The sequence below is a fragment of the Hippoglossus stenolepis genome, chromosome 4 (assembly GCF_022539355.2).
Source record: "Hippoglossus stenolepis isolate QCI-W04-F060 chromosome 4, HSTE1.2, whole genome shotgun sequence".
Taxonomy (NCBI): domain Eukaryota; kingdom Metazoa; phylum Chordata; class Actinopteri; order Pleuronectiformes; family Pleuronectidae; genus Hippoglossus; species Hippoglossus stenolepis.
In genome coordinates this window covers 8,481,250-8,501,220 of record NC_061486.1, presented here as the reverse complement: position 1 = coordinate 8,501,220, position 19,971 = coordinate 8,481,250, and the positions used below count along the sequence as shown (strand labels likewise).

Sequence of the window (19,971 nt, the reverse complement as noted above, 5' to 3'; positions counted from 1 at the left end):
GCATTGTCATTACTTATGAGTTGAGATCTTCCTCCTGTTTGTTTCCTGTATCCTGAAATGACATTAAAGGTCCAGTGTGTAAGATTTAGGTGAAAGGGATTTATTGGCAGAAATTGAATATAAAATAATACTAGTGATGTTTTCGCAAGTGTGTTTCATCTAAATTATACAAATTGCTGTTTTCTTTACCCTAGAATGGGCCCTTTATATTAAAATACTTTATATTAATATCAGGAGCAGGTCCTTCTCTTTCATGTTTGGAAGGGGTGGGTGAAGAGAGGTATTCATTCTGTCAGAGTCGAAACACCTGCCGAAGTAATCTCATTCCCATCCGCCTCAGGTGTAGTTTGTATTTAAAGTCAATTAACATAGATTAACACACTGTAAACTCGACTACGACACCGACACATCACCTGCTTATCATTAGCACGTTAACATCATCATTGTTATCGTTAGCCTGCTGGGGTTAGCCTTGAGCTCAAAGCACTGCTATGCATAGCCTCACAGAACCACTAGCATGGCTGCAAACTCTTAAGTAATTTTGTAAATTAATCTGAGAAACTATCGTCATGTCATCTTTAATCTGGTTTAATCTGGTGTCTTCTGATGTGCCTATTTTTTTCATACAAACCTCCCCCCTTTATGTTTCTTCATGTAGCAACTCCAGCACTATTCATCTTCTTTTTTAGGCACTTGCAGTAGTAACTTTAACTAAAAACACAATCTTTATACAAAATAAGAGCATTTGATGCCAAATAAAGCACCACAGGCTCTTAAATCCTCACAGAGTCGACCCCACCATCCACCCTGACCACAAACAGTTTCATAGTATTAAGAGACAGGGTTATGTTTTTTCATCAGTGTTTGCCTGAACCTCAATTTTTCAGTTCATAAGAGGACAGAAAGAACTCCATTACATTCACCTGCTGTTTTTTAAATGTGTTCATATTAAATGTAGGTAAATAAACTCCTGCCTGACTTGTTGGTTCCTCATAAATGCATGAGCTCAAACTTTTCAATGAATGACAAAGACCTTTAGTCTACAAAGTCTCACTGAATATCTTGGAAGTGTAAAAATCCTCCCCTGCTCCTTAAAGCAAATACTGAGAACCACCAGCCTCAAAACATAAACTATTAATCACATTTGAAGCCGTGTGCCCAAAAGTGAAAAACCAGCAACACCTCGGAGCCCGGCAGGGTCTTGAACCCCACAATCAAAGGCAACTTTCGCTTTAAACAGGGTTTAAGTGGGGGACAACTTTCATGTACTCCACGGTCATCTTAAATTCTGTTTCACCTCTTACAACAACACTATCTCACACTCAGGCGGAGCTGTCTTCAGAAAAACAAGTTTTATTCATCCTCCTCAGCAAATATAGGGAATTAGGCATTTTCGGTTTTCTTTCAAATACCTGACAGCCGTATCATCTCTTCCCTCCATCCACCCTTCGTTGTTCATCCATTTAATTTGAAATGTGAATTCTCATCAATTGCAAAGTTTTTCACATATAAACTAATTACAATCAGTAATTACAGTTAGTACAATGATTTGGAAAAAGTGTGTTTTTTGTTAAGAAGTTAATTGAACGATTTTCCACCAACCTCTTTAACAAACAGTATACGATTCCTGGTCCTGTTTTTGACTCTATACATGCATCTCTATGTATTATTGATATATTCATGAGAATAATGTTACAAACAAAGTGTTCGGGATCCATCCAATTCAGATGGGTATTTTTGAAGGCCTCTCAGTGACATGTTGCATTTCACATCTGTAAACATATGTATACTGCTGGCCCGGGCTGAGCCGCCCATCTATAATGGATATGGAGCCGTGTGGGGTGGAACAAGTCACCTCAAGTGAGATGCTGGGACTTTATGAAATGTTAAAATGGACATCTCCAAACATACTCTGCAATTCCCATGAATAATATCCAGAGCGTAAATTACGAACATGTCAATCGTTCACTGTCAGGCCTTCAGAGATTTCAGAGTGCAATCAGGAAATATGTCCATCTTAAATGTAAGTCAATATGGAGCTCTTCCCCCTGGCGTACGGCAGCCAATCAGTATTTAATAACCTGAAGTAAATCTTCTTCTCAATCTCAAGATGTGCAGTTTGTTATTGATTACAATACAGCAGTCTTCTTTTTACATACTTCAAATGTTTATTTCGCCAATGTTCTGAGAAAGGCAGTTTCTCCGAACTACTGCGTGCTTTGAATAAAAATGTGTCGAGGAGGTTAAATGAGGTTTTGAGACATTCCAAGGCCCAAAGTTGTTTTTTCCCTTGAGCTCCCGTCGTCGCCGCCTGTGCTTGTGATTGCTCTGTTTCTTTTTGATCTCCGTGAGGCAGTTGACACCACAGACCAGGCCATCGTGCTTGAGCTCCACGAAAAAAGGGCTTATGTCACAGTTACTGCGCTTCAGATGTCTCAGACCATAACTTACTGATGGATAATTTCCTGCCGTTAGAGGCGGTGCTTCCTCTCCACTGTATTTCATGGATTTAGTTTTCCGTGGATTGATTTTAGCTTCTTTCTTGATTAAATGCTCATTACAAAAGAGCCTTTAAATCAATGTGAAAAACACGTCGGCAATAAGGGTCTTGCTGTAATTGAATTATTCAGAGGAAATGTTCTGTCGATACACGATGGAGGCCGATACAAATTGCTCAATAACATTTGCAACAAACAGATCAAACCATTCAGCAACAAGTGAATTCCCTCCACCCCCTGAACACCTCCTCTATCTACACTCTCAGGTACACTTTACTCTGCATGCATGAGAAATTATTTGCAAAACAAGATATCTATTTCCCCGGTGAGCACCCACGAGTTGAAACCTTTACAATGCACTGATAGAACGTTAAAAATAAAAAGAGGTTCATATCTCATCTGTAAGGAAACAAGTACACGTGAATCCTCTGTTCAATTACAGCAGGAGGTTCACCTCAATGATTTGCTTCCAGAAATAGAGTCACATCTCCAAACTGAGATACATCACTAAGCTGCGAGCTAATGATAATGAATCTATGATCGCTGACTTCCATCTACTCAGCTCTATTAATCTGACTATAAAAAAAAAACCAAAACATCTGCAGCCTTTCTGGTTATTCCTGTTATGTCTGTTCATAAGTGTCTCATGATGTAAGGAGCTGTTCCGTCTGCTATAAGTACCGAGAAAATATGGTCTCGTCCAACCGTTAAAAAAGAAGTTCTTCGTGCTTTTATTACATCTCATTTTCATCACCACATCTCATAACACCAGATACACATCTGCAGTCGAGCCAACTGAGAGGCAGGATCACAGTTGCCCCAATTAAGTGATGTTACAGTAGAGCTTCCTTAGTTTTTCCACTGATGATACATATTTTTAACTTTTCCCCTCAAGACTGTGAGGAGCTTTGGTGGGTAAAAATATCAGCTCCTAAAAAAAAAAAAAGCTTCTACATTATCTTGGCCGTCTTACTTGACATTATATACAATAATTCCTGCTTATTTACTGTTTGCCTAATTACTTTTATTGACCTTGTCTGGGGACTTTATTGACTTGCACTGATCATGTTTTCTTTTTGTATTTTTTTAATTATGCCCCATTGGAATTACGGTTTAGCTTCCGTAATTCCTGCCACAAAACCTCGTTATAACATCACTTGTCACTGTGTTCAATAGAGGGCTGAAAACTATTTTCATTTTTAAATCAAGCCGTCTGCACTAATTCAGAATTGTTCAAGTATATATGATGTCAGAAAAAAAAAGTATCACATCGCAATCTCACATAAACCACGATGACATCTAATAATGTCTTGTTTTGCCCGATTATCAAACAACATTAAAACAATAATGTGGAAAATCATCTTATTGTAAATGAACCAAGATGATATTTGGCATCTTTTCTTAAATTTCTAAAATGATTTATTGACTAACAAAACTGTTGCGGATACATTTTCTGTTTGTTAGCTGCCAGACGACACCTTTTAGTATTGATTTATGGAATTGTATGGGTATCCCCTTCTTGCAGATTACAGCAGATGGAGAACATTTGTAGAAACATTTTCACAACTTTGTATATTTGTTTTTGTCTCACAATGATTTAATACGCTAATGAAGCCTCAATCACTCATCTTTAAAAACTTACAGCTTTTTCAAGTTTCAAGAAAAAACTTATAAGATTCAAACAGAGGATTGAGCCTGAATCGTTTGTTACATCTTGCTTATGGAGGCAACAGAAAGTTGTACAGTTGAGGGCTGGCTCCTCTTCTACTCTTTGAGGTTGGTAGAAAAATATTCAGGAATAAAAAACATTGTCTGAGCCCTGTGATCCAGGTGAAGTGGAATTTCCTATTTCCTTTAGTACTGTTCAAATTATTATCAGTTCGTGGAGTTCGGGGAGTTATGTTTCCGTGAAATGCTCGACCGAATCCTGAAATGCACTGGTGCACAGACCATCAAAAATTGAAGTACATTTGTTTCAAAGCCTTCAAAAGAAGGACGGGGTTCTGTATTTTTGGATTTTGAGATGTACTGTTTGAAAATATATATGCAGCAATATGATTCTGGCTTTTTTTTGCATTTGTGGAGTCTTGTAAATCAATATTGGCCAACCATACTGTTGTTGTATGCAAAACCCTAACTGAAGATAACACATGACGGCAGAGTAGCAGAGAAGTCCACACGTACACACGAGTGTTGCAGAGCAGAGCGTGACAGCGGCGCAGGGGCCAGTGATCAGCCCCGTCCGCTCGGAAACCGTCGGAAAGTAATGCCTCGGAGTGATGATGAGTAAAATATGTAGACGGTGCAGTGAACCGTCACGTACACGTAACCTGCTGTAATGGCATTCACTTGATTAATTGAAGTTAACATGTCTGGTTCTCCGAGCTTAAACACTCAAGTTTGCTGTGCATATCTGATTAAAGGTCAGCTCACTCCAATTTATTTGGCAAAAAGGAGAGGACACAAGGGAACGAGCGCAGGCTGGGAATTTAATCACAGTGCCACCCTGATGCTGAAAACTGGTTCTGCTCTGTAAGCAGCAGCCGCTCGCTTCGCCATGACATGCACGTCCTGAAACGGGAAATGGTCTGTGACTAATGATCAATGACTGAGACAAACTCCAATCATAACGTGCTGACAAGTTTTGTTGACAAACACTTAGTTAGAAAAGACAATGTTGATTAATATTAAACAGATAAGGTCATTTCAATTTCAGCCACATTTCAAAACATGTTTCACTGTCAACTTGGAGATGAGATGTTCCGATTGTCCTGCTCAAATCTTCTCATACAAAAGGTCCGTGTGAAAAACATTAAATAAGGGTCAATTTCTCATTAGGGATTCAAGAGAGAGACTTAACCAGAATCAAAGTGAGAAAGCGATTAAAGGAGTTATTGATAAATGTGTTTGGGCAGCGTCTCTGTTCAAACTGAGCGGACTTGACCTCAATTTATGTCTTTAAGTCCCTCGATGACCTCACACTCGGGGAATGATCAAATCGACAATCGACGTTAAAAAACCTATTCTCTCGTCTGCCTTTGAATGGTGTGCACATAACTGTCAAGTGCAGAATATGTGAACGACTAAATGACTTATACTGCGGCACATTATGTTTATAGTAGGAGGGGGGGATCTCATTTTTGTTTCATTAGAGATCATATTCCTGAGTCTGTGTCTCGCTGTGATATTGCGATGCTGATAAAAAATGGGCGAATTTAAATGAGGAAAGTTTTGTGTTTAAAAAGACTTTTTTTTGTGTCACCGAGGGCGAACAGCATCTTAAAGAGATTTACGACATTTCACTGTGCAACATTTTTAAAGATTTGCGAGCTGAAGAAGTTCAGTTTTATCTGAAGTTGCAGCCGAAACAATCTCGCTCCATGTTAATGAAGAAGTCAGAGAATAATCAGACGTTCTCCATCAACAGAAACCTGATCTAATTTCTTGCTGCAGATGTCGATGGTAGTTTTTTCCTCCAGACAACAGCAGATCACAGCGGGGTTTGTTATCTTCTCGTTCCATGACTCTAAAATATGTTTTTTTTTAAATTGTCCGCTGTCAATAATTATGAAAATGACTGTTCTTATCTAGATGCATTTTTTAATGAAGAATCTTAAAACTAATGTGTGTGTTTCCTTTGGCTTCTTCACAACAAAAGCCAGGCCGTGCGGCAGCAGTAAGATATTCTGTTTGAATCGGCAGTAACTTATACAGCTATAACACAGTGTAATCAGAAATCACTTATCACTGACATTAAGCCGGAGAACAGGCTGCACCGTTTCCTGCGAATCTCTTGTGCGTCCGAAGGCAATTCGAAACAAGTCGTTCAAATTAAATGACAAAGTGTGTCACTTGTCCGTGCCCTCGAGAGACAAACATAAAGAAGTGTTTCTCTGATGCAACGCCTCGATCAGCGGGCATCAACATTAATCTTCCGAATCTGTCACAAATCTCTGTCGAAAAAATAAATCTGTTTTTATGATGTGACAACACTGGCTCTGGTTTACGTTTGGTTTAGGCACAAAAAAAGATGGGTTGGGTTTAGGGGAAAAATAAGGGTTTGGGTTAGAATTAGCATTTCATTAAGTTAAGGGGACGTTTGTCATCAATAACTTTGTCATTACATGATTAAGTTTTCATCTGTGGTTGTTTGTTAGTTAACAGGATTACGCAAACATGTCTGGAGGCATTACCACAAACCTTGGAGGAAGGAAGTGGTTTGGTTTCAAGAAATAACCTTTTCAATTTCGTTGCAGATCTGGATCAGGGGGCAGGATTCAGGATTTCTTTTCCCTTTTGTTTAACATTGCGAGATCAGATGAATGTTTTTCAACATTTTCGTTGATTTCTCAGAGGATAATTTATGGATCTTGACGGAAAAAATCTGGCATTTTAGGCGACTGATGTTTATGAGTGTGTGCAAGTTTATGCAGATCCAAATTGATTCTTGTTGTTCTGGGTTTGTGCCCTCATCGTTCAATGCACTTATTGTAAGTCACTTTGGATAAAAGCGGCAGCTAAATGATATGTAATGTAATGTAAAAATAAGAATCTTGTGAATTTAAATATGGTTCCTTTAGGGGACAGTGGGGACTTGACGGAACTATTCTAGTTTAAGATATGGAATGATCATGAGAAACATGAAACAACACTGACTGCCTGTTGGAAACCGAAAACAAACGGCACAATCTCCAGAGACAGACTGATACCCTGCAAGAATTTACCGTTGTGTGCCACTCTCCAATGTCATGAACATATATTTGCAAAAACTTGACTGAGCCCTTGAACAGTATCGACAGCTTGATGTGGAGATATAAGCAGCGACGCTCCACAGAGCGGTCACTCAACCATCTCCCCTCTCCGCCACATGCTACAGCAAACCCCACATCAGCATGAGTGAAGGAACAGCAGCAAAGGAAAGATGACAAGTCGGGGTGTCGGGAGAGAGAAATGTCCTTCATGGGCTGCGATACAGCAAATGGTGTTATTATCTGACTACTGCGTTCTCTCATTCCTCTCTCGCCCATTTCCTTGCTGCTCTTGCACTGCGATGAGGACGGAGCCATATTTCACCTTTTTATTTACATATAGCTGTAATAATCCTCTGTGTTTCCTCCCCTTCACATTCATTTTGATATCCTACAGTATTTACTGCTTGGGGGGGGGGGGGGTTTGCAGCACGTACCCAATAGAGGCGGCAGGGTAATGAATAAATTAAGCATTAGAGTGAAGGCAAAGTCCTACTCGGAGGTCACATGCATTTTGCTGCCATTTTAAAAAACGGGCAGATCACTGAGGAATATGGCAGGAGAATACGTCCAGTCAGAGGCTCGTGAGCGGCTGTAAACGCGCAGCCATTGGGGAGCACCTGAATAATTTATAGCCCCTCTTGTTGTGCTGCACAATCAGGGGAGATTTATTTCGAACAAAGGGAACATGATGTCAGTTGTGAACTTCAGTTTTGCTCTGTCTCACGTCGTCGTTCCTCTGCTCCCCGCGTTTTCATCTGTATTAGATTTATCTTATCTGATGTATCAAACTGCTGACATGTAGCCCTTATTGATGTAGCTGACTGCCTCCTGAGCTGCTTAGATATAAATAATAAATAAATAAAAAAAACAGCAGTTGTGGGTGTTGGAATGAGACAGCAGGAAAAGCTGCATTTTAGTGCACTCTTAATCTGATGACTCTCATCTTCCTGCAGCCCGGGACGTCCCACTACGTCTGTCTCCGGAGATGCCAGGTCTCACTGACACAATTCTCCAGAGAAACTCACAGCGTGAACCGTTAAAACATGGCACTCGTGTAAGACTTCATACTGAGAGGCTGTTCGCCTTTTCTTACTGAAACTCCACCAGCACGGCAGAACACATTTATTATCTCTTCTGCAGGAAGGCCAACACACTGGGGGGAAAAAAGATAACACAGTACAAAAAATAGCCCGTATAAGTAAAGGAAAGCAAAATGTAAATGCCTCGTACAGTTTGTTTTTTTCCCCTGCTGCTGCTGCCACACCTTCCTCTGTGTATGACAACATATTGCATTTCTGTGTGAGTCAATGGCTGCAGGCTCAAATGACTATTTAAGTTGGCCTTGTTGGACAAACTGAACAAAACAGAGACAGAGTAGCTATTAACAGCCCAGATAAAAACAGCACAGGGAACCTTAAAGTGCCTTTTTCTGCCATTACTGTGTCGGTCGCGTCATTCACAAAATACTACAGTCCTGTGTGGTGAGTAATATCATCGCTTGTTGTGACAGTCTGATTGGTGCATGTGCTCGTGTGGGTCTCTGATGGATTTAATAGGTTCTATCTGTGTCCTTGATCGTGTTTTATCGGCTCGTTTGTGTGCAACAGCCACGTGATCAGCGACTATAGATAGGATAATTAGCCTTTTCACTGAACCTGACATATTTACATCAAACTCATGTTAATTAAAGCAAGTTCTTGTGAGCCACAGGAAAAAAAACAACAACATGCCAAGTGCAGGTTACTGTGAAAACGCAGCATCCTGCCTCCTCCTTTCTTCACATGTACAAACAATAATCTTCCACAGATACTGAAAAATCACTATAGACTCTGCAGGTTGGAGACGTAGTTTGCTAAGATTCATGTTTCTCAGCCGCTGTTACACTCAGCAATGAGACAAGGAATTTATACAACGCTGAAATTTCTGTTTCCATGTAATTACTATGTTTACCAGAGCAGTCGTGTGATAATGGATTGTTCGAATTTGATATGAGGCTAATGAGAATATGGATGTAAGTGAAAACATCAAGGATATAAACAGTATGTCCTTGTTTTTGCACTTTGTTTAACTGTCACCCACTTACAACCTGACAGTCTTAAATCTTCTTACAAAAGATAAGCCACTACACTGAGCACAGACATCCTTCTCACACTGAGGTTATCATCATCGTATTTACGATGTCCGTCCAGGATAAAGGTCAATTCCAATGTTTCATAGTCATGAAATTTATACATTCTGTAAATAATAAATCCATATCTAACAAATGATCAAAGGTAACCCCAGTAATTTATATCTGTACACCTGTGCCTAGAGTTACACAGACTCTAATTGGATTAAAATAAGAAAATTAAGTTTTTCCTTTTGATAAATTTAGGTTCATAATCATATTTCCTCAGCAGCTAAACTCAAACGTATGGAATATTTATAGTAGAAAACAATTAAGCTGCAGGTCGCCTTGGGACATTTCAAACAGCTTCTTACTGTCCTACTTACATAAAGATACATACACATAAAAGGGTTATTTATGAAATATGTATGTACACATATATAGACGCTTTGCATTGATGAAAAATAAATTAATAAAAAACTTTACACTGTGTCTATCTGCATTGTTTCAACTGTAGGGCTAAAACTAATTATTATTTTGAGTTGCAGCAATAGACAGTATGAAGAAGTTGATTAGTTTTATGAACATTAGAGGATGTAAACCTTTTCAAGTAATAACCCAAATTGAAGACAGGAACCCAAATGAGAGTTTAACATGATGAGATAACTTTGGCAGAGCTATGCACTCTCTGCTTTTTCAATCAGTTCACGTATATTATAATAAAACCATTGTCTGTGATCTACTGTGTGTTATTGCACTTGAGAGTCACCAGTAACGATTCTAACTTTGTAAAAAACAACAACAACAACAACAACCACAACCACAACCACAACCTGTGAAACAGATGCAGCTGAAGCAGAACCATCCAGGGTGAGCTCTCGAGTCACAGAGCACAGTGGACATTTTTATGTCAGACTTTCACATATCTTATTACAACAATGGCAGTCAAGCTGAAAGAGGCTGCTGATGCTCTGATAATTCAGACACACAGGACCGTGAAAGAAAGCCTCTCTTTGGAATGTACGTGTACGTGAACAGCCTCTAAAGTACATATGATAAAACTATAAATAATGAATATATGTAAATGGCATATGCTGATTCATTTCCATTATATTCATGTGATTATTTCTGGAAACACGGGTCTCAGGCTTGTATTCTAAATGGAGGCTTGATTCACATTTCAGTGTAGTTTTTAACAAAGATCCATGAGGATTATGTCCCATTTGCAGCTTGTCTTTGGGATCAGGCAGCAATTTGCTGCTGTGTGTGAGACGGTAAGTCTTGCTGCTCTGCACATGTGGGCAGCGAATGAGGAGAAATGTTTGCTCACCTCTCCATCATAATCTCTTGTTCATCAAATAGATCTATTTTCTACCCCCTTTGTACCTTTTCACTGGACTGCAAACTCTGACAAAGTGCCTGAGCCTGTAATGATGATATATGAGAGTCATCCCGAGGATGTTGTCAGATTAAGGGGATGTACTGTGGGTGTAAACCTGGGCGGTGACACGTAGAGAGTAAATAAAAAATATGTCAGTTTATTCCATAATTCAAAATGATTACTTATCTTGTGATGGAGTGCAGCTCCGAAAATGTTGGGAAACAATTGAATTAAGTTCAAGGTGCTTTAATTCTGTTAAATGTTTCACAACATTGACTATTAACTCCTAGTTTGTAATGCGTTTATCTGTAATTGTGGGTGTCAGGGATTAAGCTGTTACTCTGAGGAGGGATCTGAGCATTTCAAAAGGGTTTTTCAGCTGTAATGTGCCTTAATAAGTTTTGATTTTCAGGTTTGATGCATCTTAGATGAATGGAAATCACAGTGTGATGCCGTTGAGCAAATTTTCCACAAACTGTATTTTTTGTGCATTCTCAGACATGCACGCCACTGCCACAATGGGAATTAATTCAAGAATCCTCACATACACACTCTCCGAAAAAATGGGATTCCGCTGTGTGAAATCTAGCTGTTGTTCGACTCGCTCTGCTTTGACACAGTGCGTCGCGCGGCAGCCATTCCTCAAACTGACACAGAATAAAGAAGTGTTGCGGCCTCCTCCTGTTTAATTATAGCGCCCTGAGAAAAGCAACAGATGCAGACAAAAAACATCAACACAGCTATTTTGGATGAAGAGAGTCTTGTTTCGGAAGTCAAAAATCTATATTTTGGTGCGCCGGCAGGAAAATTGGCTAATCTGTGAGTGTTTTCAATTTTTGTGAGATATTAGACTCATGTCAATTGATTGGACTTCTTCCTGCCGTAAGATAACATGAGGAAAATATTTACTTCAGGATATGAAAGTTAAATGAAAAACACTGAAGGACTGAAATCTTAGCGAGTTGAATAAAAAGTATTAAATGTTGAAGTGAAATACTTTCACACATATCCTCTGCATTGCTCATTATGATTAATCATTTATTAAATACCTTCCTTAGGGCTCGTTAACTTGTATTAAGCATTATGGTAATGATTTCATTCTATATAGAAAACACTGAGTATTTTCACAACCTGAGGTAATGCAAATGAAGCCTTTGTCCAACTTCAGGGAAGGAGAACTGTTAAATAAGCATTTCAGCAGCATCGCAAAGTAGCAGCGCTAATTAAATTACATAACTATTTATTTACCTGCTGCAATCTTACACGACCATCATCAAATGCATTTTAGTTTTTTTTGTTTGTTTACCGTGTTCATTCTGAGGTCTATCTGTGATGAGAGGGTCACACAGATAGATGGGATTTGTTTTGCCTGATCTGCATTGACATCTTTGATTCTGCACAAAAGAAATAACAAATACGCTCATTTTACATCTGTTTAGTTGGAGCAGGAGGACATCTAATGAAAATACTTGTCAACACGAGCGTCGGCGCATCTGAATGTGCAAATCACTTCCTTTCTTCCCTTTCACTTTTCTCTCCGAATACAGAGGAAGCGTTAAATTGAAATCTTCTTCATCCCCTGTTCTCACACGCTTCCTGTCTATAGTAGTGTCCTTGTTGCTCAGCTCCTATTGAGCTTTCTACACAGTTTTTACAGACCTAAAACAACTCCATATAAATTCAACACCTTCCCACTTAGACAGACAAACGATGAACACAACAAACACTTTAACCAGTCTACCCTCCCTTCTGTGTAGGCTCTCTATGTGAAGCTGCTCTTCCAGGACACACTCATGAAAGAATACTGTCACCCAGACCTGGTACTAAAATGTCAAAGCTGTCAAACTTATTACCTGCACTCAATTTCCCAGCAAGAAAAAGACCAGTGTCCCCTTCTTGTATATAACAAATAAGATTAATGATCTCATGTTCACGTCATCGACTTGTGTTTGATTTAACTTCACACACCAAAAATATTCTCTGTGCCTGAGGTTCTGAAGGCTTAATCGAAAACACCTAAATTAATCTGCTTCAAAGAATCTTAACAACCAGCTATTCAACACAGCCTCATCTTCACTAATAGTATCCTGCTGGCTTCTTTAAAACATAAGAAGCTTTTTCTCTCTTTCCTTGTATCTCTCAGTGGAAAAAAATAATAACTAATGCACGTACACAATCTTTAGATGTTTTGTTGCTCATACTATGGATTATTAACTTTCTATTTCTACCCAAATTGATAAATTATCTCATACGGCCGATTCCTGCCTCCTCTTGCAATACTGCAGCCAGACATATCGCCTTGTGCACAGAAGCATCTTGCAGGACTAATAGTTTGAAGCAGGAAAAATCAATGTCTTCTCACGCTGCCACATTGTGTAAACTCCAGCCACCTGAAAACCATCCGTTTCAATATCGGCAACGTTTGGCTGCCACAGCTGCCGTTTCTTCATGTCCGTCATAAACCCTTTGAAATGGCGTCTGTGCACAAGCACACATAATGTTCTACTACAACAGTACATGTGCCTGTTTGTAAGGAATGTTCAAAAGGATATTTTTTTAATGTTTTAATGTAGGGATTAGTTATTTTCAGCAAAAGCTAAAACCACCAGTGGACAGTATTTAATATTTAGCTTATGACTATTACTTAATAATTTTTTCACAGAAGCATAATTAAATAATATAACAATACAAGTAAGTACATACAGTACACGTATTCTCATAGTTGTGCAATTTTGAATGCACGCATTTTACTTGTACTTTATATTGCCGTATTCCTCTGCTTACATAAGTAAAGCATCTTCCTCCGCCGCCACTTAAACTCTTACAAGAAAAGATCTTGAAATATTCATGGTTGTAATAAGTTATTCTCGATGTGTTACACCACAGATAAGATAGCACTAGAGCCAGTATGTACAGCTCTACAAGGTGATTAGAGTAAAGGACAAGGAAACTAATTTAGCCAGGGTATATCGTGTTACGTAACTTCTTTGTGTTCACATAATAACTCTTGTTTTAGTGCCTGGGAAAGCTGACACACAATTACCACTGTAGTAGCTTTTGGAGACATTGATGAAGCTGTTAGTAAGAGGCTGGAAAAGCCACAACAAGTCAAATCATTCAGTTCCATTATGGATTTTGACTTCTTACCAAATGGAGCAAAGGAGACATTTTGCTGGTTATCAAAAATAAAGCAAATGGGAGAAAAAAAAATGTATGTACAAAGCTTACATCATTTTTATAACCAGCTGCTTCTCTGTGAGGTGATAATGCGACAAAAGCGGCACACGTGTGGCACCGGTTCATGCTGGGTTTGTCATGGGATGGTACAACAGTCTACATGATGCCTTCATTTATCTGCAAATGGTAAAATGAAGACAAGAATAACAGAGGCAGCAAATTGTTTGAAATGTGCTTATGGTACAAATAATTGTTTGATTGCTGTATAATGGTGGGAGCTGCATTTTTCTGAATCATTGTTTACGGTACAAAACAAATCCCCTTGAATGTCCACGACCAGCCACAAATTCCTATGAGGTATAAAAGTACTGTGCACGTTCATGAGTTAATCAGACCTATCTATCGTATGTAGTCTCAATCCGTGTTCACAGCAGCCCTAGGTGATTTCTGCTGTTCATCAGAGGGGCTGTTTTCCCTATTGAGATAATAAATTAAATCTGCAGGAGCAGAGGATGCTGGGTTTGCTGCAGGGTGGCGAAGCAGCAGCTCTGATAATGGAGCCGACTCCCATTGCGCAAGCTATGAGGCAAACAGCCGTGGCACCAGCCCAACCCTGCCTCTGCGAGAGGACAGCGAACGGTGTCACTCTGAAGACTCTCTCTCTCTCTCTCTCTCTCTCTCTCTCTCTGTCTGTCTGTCTGTCTGTCTGTCTGTGTGAACATGTGGTTAAATCTGCATGTGACACCTTCAGAACGAGGTGAAGAAGAGGAGGAGACTTTTCTATATTCCTCTGCCTGCATTATATTTAATGTATGCATGAGAAAAGGGAAATAATGTGGGTTTGCCTTTGTGTTTAACGTGGGGAGGATATGCAGGCCCGGTGAGTCGGATATTCTCACCCTGTGGGGTAAAAACTGAGTGATCGATCGACTCACAGGATGGACACATCCTCCTAGTTTATTGTTACCAAACCCTCCCCCCTCTACCCTCATCACGTTCTGCTCGTGCTCACAGTCTGGGTGGATAATGAGTGGCAGTATATTATGTAAATATGAAGAGGGTTTTAATTTCAGCTTGGGAACTCACCAGAATACTGTGTTGTTTTGGATGCTCCGCACGAGGTTCACTTCAGAGCAGTCTGCAGAGAGAAACAAACGATCACACCTTAATGTGCAAGCACAAATAACATTGGGGGCCACACAGCACCAGTTGTAATAGTGTCAGAATCATAAAAAGGTTCAATTTATAGATCAATCTTTGACTCCATCTCAGACTCAATACAAATGATTTGATATGTCTATCGTGGGGGGAACGGTTACTTTATGCCCAGAGCCTCTGTGCCAGGTGAAACTTAAAGAAGGAGAAATTCAGGCAAAAATATCACTTCACCTGCTTCCGTCTTTGTAGATTATTGTCTGACTTATACGCATAAATAATAATTCGTCCATAGTCACTGTTATGATTAACCTTGCATTATATACTTATTACTGTATCGCCAATAAAAGATGGATGGGTAGATGGATAGATAGACTCCCTGAGCAGCGAGCAGCCGAAACAGAAAAGCACAAACACACTGGAACCCATGATAAGAAATTTATAAGCAGCCTGTCTATTGTGTTGACCCAACATAAGCAGTCGTGTTTTCTCCCCAAAAACAAATCTCATAGAGGATTACCAGGAAATAACAACAGCAACAAATAAAAACAGCAAGAATGGTTACTGGGAAAACTGCACGATACTTGGCTCTCTAGCCACAAGTTCCACAGTGAAGTGTCTCAATATAAACACTATAATGAGCTTTACGGGAACTTCAATTTAACTTTGACATGTACCACATATGGTGATATATTGGGATGCCATTAATCCCTGAGCAATCCATGGATGGATCAAATCTAAATGTATAAAACAATGTTAATAGTATATAATATAGTATAGTACAGTTCATGAGAGGTGACCGTGCTCCAGTGGCTCTCCGCAACCATCATGTTGGCCGAGACTAGGATCCTTGTGGCTGCGAAAACTTTGATTTCATGCTTTGGAAGGCAATGCAGGACTGTAAACTTCCCTTAAATCCAATACAGAGGACAGAGCTAAAGTTAGCATAAAATCTGAAAGCATGAAGGACCAGATTCTCTGCAATGGGGAAATTCAGCACAGCAGATAGACCGGTCACAACTGAGGCTTATTTTTTTTAGGGTCAACATGTAACCCAATAAATTTATATAAGCTAGTTAGGTATGTGCTTCGTTTGTGTGGTTGCTACTGTATAGGCTTGCTGGTTATTTAGCAGTGCTTTCAACTGCAGCTCATGTTAGAGCAGATAAACACACTGTAATTCCTTCATTACACGTTTTAGAATGATAAAGGAAACACAACGTCCTCCAAACTCTTAAAAATTAAGTACTGCAGAGCCTTTGAAATACTTTTCTGGCAAAAAAAGGAAACATCTACAAACTGTATTCTTTTGACTGACTACAGATAAACAAACTGCACTTAACAGCATCTACAGACTTTCTTTATACCCTGGTGATTTCACCTGCTGAGCGCGAATAAATTCTGTACAATATAAGCATTTTCAAGCGCTTCAGGTGTTTTCATGCACACCTGGGCTTCATGACAACAATCCCACACGCACAGAACTAAACTCTGCAGGACTGTGGTGACACAAAGAAACTAGTTTTAACAGCTTTCAGAAGACACACACACAAAGAAATAAATACTGGAATTCCTTATCTTTACCAAGGAGGTTCTGTTCTGTCCCTTCCGTTATTTGTTTGTCAGCAGGACTATGCAAAATCTACTCAACGGGGTTTCTACAAAACTTGGCGGAAGGATTGGACATTGGCCAAGAAAGAGCTCATTACATTTTGACACGGATCCAGTGATTTTTTTTTATCTCTTACTTTAGAATTGCGATTTAAAAAAAAAAAAAAATGTTTTTGACATTTTCACTGATTTCCCAGGGAATAACTTATGTATCTTAATGAAAAAAATTAGGCATATTTAGAGGACTGATATCTATGAGTGCAATTTGGTGCAGCTTGATTGACTTTAAGGGGACTGTTGGGCCCTGGCAGTGATATGCGCTCCACTGAGTGCCATTGTAGTTTAAATTGCTGCTGTGATGTAAAAGGACTAAAACGGTTCAAGGGAGCCACAATTTCTTCTCCGCCTCCCCAGTGCACAGCTAAAGACATACACTGAGCAATCACAATTAATTGAAACTTTTGTAGATGAAGAAAAAAAAAAAATTCAAATTATTATCCTAAAATAGCAAAAAAGCAAAGAGGAGGTTCGGATTCTCTGAGTCGAAGCGTCAATCTTGATTAGAATCTCAGCCGTCCTCTTTATCGGACCCAGCCACAGCAACACAAGATGTTTGTCGAAGCAAGGCGTATTTACCAAACCCACCTGCGACTTCTACCAATGTGTAACCAAGCGAGGCCTCGACAAAAGACCCTGACATTAACGTAACCTTCAACAGTGAGTAGCTGTCCATTACATCCAGCAGAGACGCGCCCCTTCTCGTGTTTGGACCTCACCTCCCATCTACTAAGAACTCCGTTAACAGGCAGGTTAAAATGTTGAGCAAAAATCTTCAAGGTCTTATTAAGGATTCTGTGACAGGATGTGCAGTTTGTACAGTGTTTAATACATTATGTAACATCCAATGACCAGATCTCTGACAAACCTAAGACAGTGATGTGAGAAGTACAATTTCACGCATGCTTCACTTTACTGAAGCGTCCATCCTATATTCATGTCCCCTGAAGGATCCAACACTGAGGAATTGATTAATACACAATGTGCACACAGACACACACAAGCCTTTCATGCCACTTTAGCTGCAGACCTACATGTTGTGACTGTATGCTAACTGCCCCTCCATTTACTCATCAAACTCCCACCCAGATACATTAGACGCATACACTGCAAGCACATGGATTTCGACCGAGCGACACGGTGATTAGCTTTGTGAGAGAGATTTTTTTTCCTCTGCATTTCATTGTTACTTACTGTTGTTGTTTTCCTGATGAAAAACACTGGTAGTGGGACACGTGACTCGCAGAGCAGAGGGTAAAAGCTCGAAAACATAACCAGTGTCTAAACATCTTTCAAAGATCGGATGTCATCAGGCTCACACACTGCCTCCAGGAATATCTTCACTTCTGCTAATGCAACAGCATTACTGAAATGTGTAACTCGCAGCTTTGATATAATATATACATATGGCTGCATCTCCATATGACTATTTTCATCATCCTTATTTAGTCAAAAAAGCATTTATTTGAAAGAAAATGGTGATACATGCTGATTATAAATTCCCAGGGCCCAATATTACATATTTAAACTACTTGATTTATCAAACCATCCATTACAAATCCAAATACATTTAATGTGCTATCATATGAGACAAACAATTCTGATTCTCACATTTAAGAAGCAGGGAACAATCCGCTGTCAGACTACACACACATTTCACAAATTATAATCAAACAATAATTATTATACAGATTAATTTCCTCTAAATTTCACAATAAATTGACAAACATTTGTAGTGTTCCAGACAGAGGTTCTGTGTCAGGTCTGTGTATGTTGATGATTTACTCCTCCTCTAACCTCAGCATTCACACTGAGTCCCAACGGGAACAAGACTTATGGGTTTCACTCACCTCTGCAGAGAGCGAAGGAATATGGGGGGTGACGCTTCAGTGACATTCAAGTCCGTAAGACTCAAAGTTACACAAGTGAAAAACTTACACAGAGCTTATATCACTTCCTTCAGACTTACAAAAATAAATGGACCCAAGCTTCTCTGATCTGTGACGGCACGGTGGCGGAGAAGTAAATGCTTTGATCCGTACGCTGTGGCACTGCTACACACTCAAGTCCCCCTGGACATCCATCCGTCCATCCTTACATACACCCATCCATCCATTATCTAAGATGCTTATCCTTTGAGGGTTGCGGGGGGTGATGGAGCCAGCTGACAATGGGCAAGAGGCAGGGTACACAGTGGACAGGTCGAGCCGACATAGAGACAAACAGCCATTCACACTCGCATTCAGTCTCCAATTAGCCTAACCCCAATCTGAACGTCTTGGAAGGTAAACCCACACAGACCCGGGAGAGCAAACACTCAGAAAGGCCACAGCCGAACATGCGTGTGAACCAAGACCCTTGTTGCGGTGACACGACAGTGCTAACCACTGCAACACCGTGCCGTCCCTCCTCATGATCGTCTGGTTTGTCCAGCTCTGAGGTTGCACAGTTAAGAAGAGAACAGAACTATAACAGGCTTTTGTTGGCAGCGACGGAAATTATCTTGTATCTGGAACAGTTTTTCGACTAAATTCTGGTCACTTACATTTTCAAAAATCATCTCAGTACGGAAAGAACAGCCGATATGATTAGTGATTCGAATATAAGTGTGCAATTGAATGATTACTATGGTCTCACTGTGGAGCCTTGTGTGAGCGGATTTTAAATCCTTGTTCTCTCACACAGGTCAAGTGGACCTAATGATTATAATTACACATAACTAACTAAATAATACATTCAACTGTGTACTATACTGCAGCTATGTCCGCCCTCAGCAGCTATGTTACGTACTGCTGTGCACTGTTAATATGAGTCACTGTGAAAGAAAATGAATGTTAAAGTATATAAAGAACAAGAGAAGCAGGAAGCAGAAAGTATTTGCCGTTTATGTTTGGAAAATGACTGGGATAATTAAAATACTATACTCAATGTATAGTTTTAGCTGTATATACTGTATATATAAGCAATAAACCATTTAATTTGACTAAAGATTAAAGCTTAATATTTTAATGATTTATGATCTGTGATTCATTACACACTAAACTGCAGCTGTCAGGGTGGTGGTTTGGCTTTTCCTCTCTATTTAAACATCTGTGGCCGTCATCAAGTACAAGCAGCTATTTGTTCAGTGTCTCAGAGCGTCTTCACACAGGGTGAGGCAGGCGTTTGGATAACTGAAGGCTCGGATTATGCCTCCGCACAGTGACAAAATGGACGTTCCTTTTGACATTTTTT

General features: G+C 39.6%; 1 protein-coding gene across 3 annotated transcripts in view; it reads right to left on the bottom strand.

The window, feature by feature from the left end:
• lrfn1 (leucine rich repeat and fibronectin type III domain containing 1) overlaps positions 1-19,971 on the bottom strand; it is a 112,455-nt gene that overhangs the window by 34,940 nt on the left and 57,544 nt on the right. For 2 of the 3 annotated variants that reach the window (XM_035155421.2, XM_047339707.1), the window contains exon 2: positions 15,001-15,052. The exons of the other annotated variant lie outside the window; for it this stretch is intronic. The gene's annotated coding sequence lies outside the window, so the exon portion shown is untranslated. The remainder of the gene's footprint in view (positions 1-15,000; positions 15,053-19,971) is intronic. 3 annotated transcript variants of the gene reach the window in all.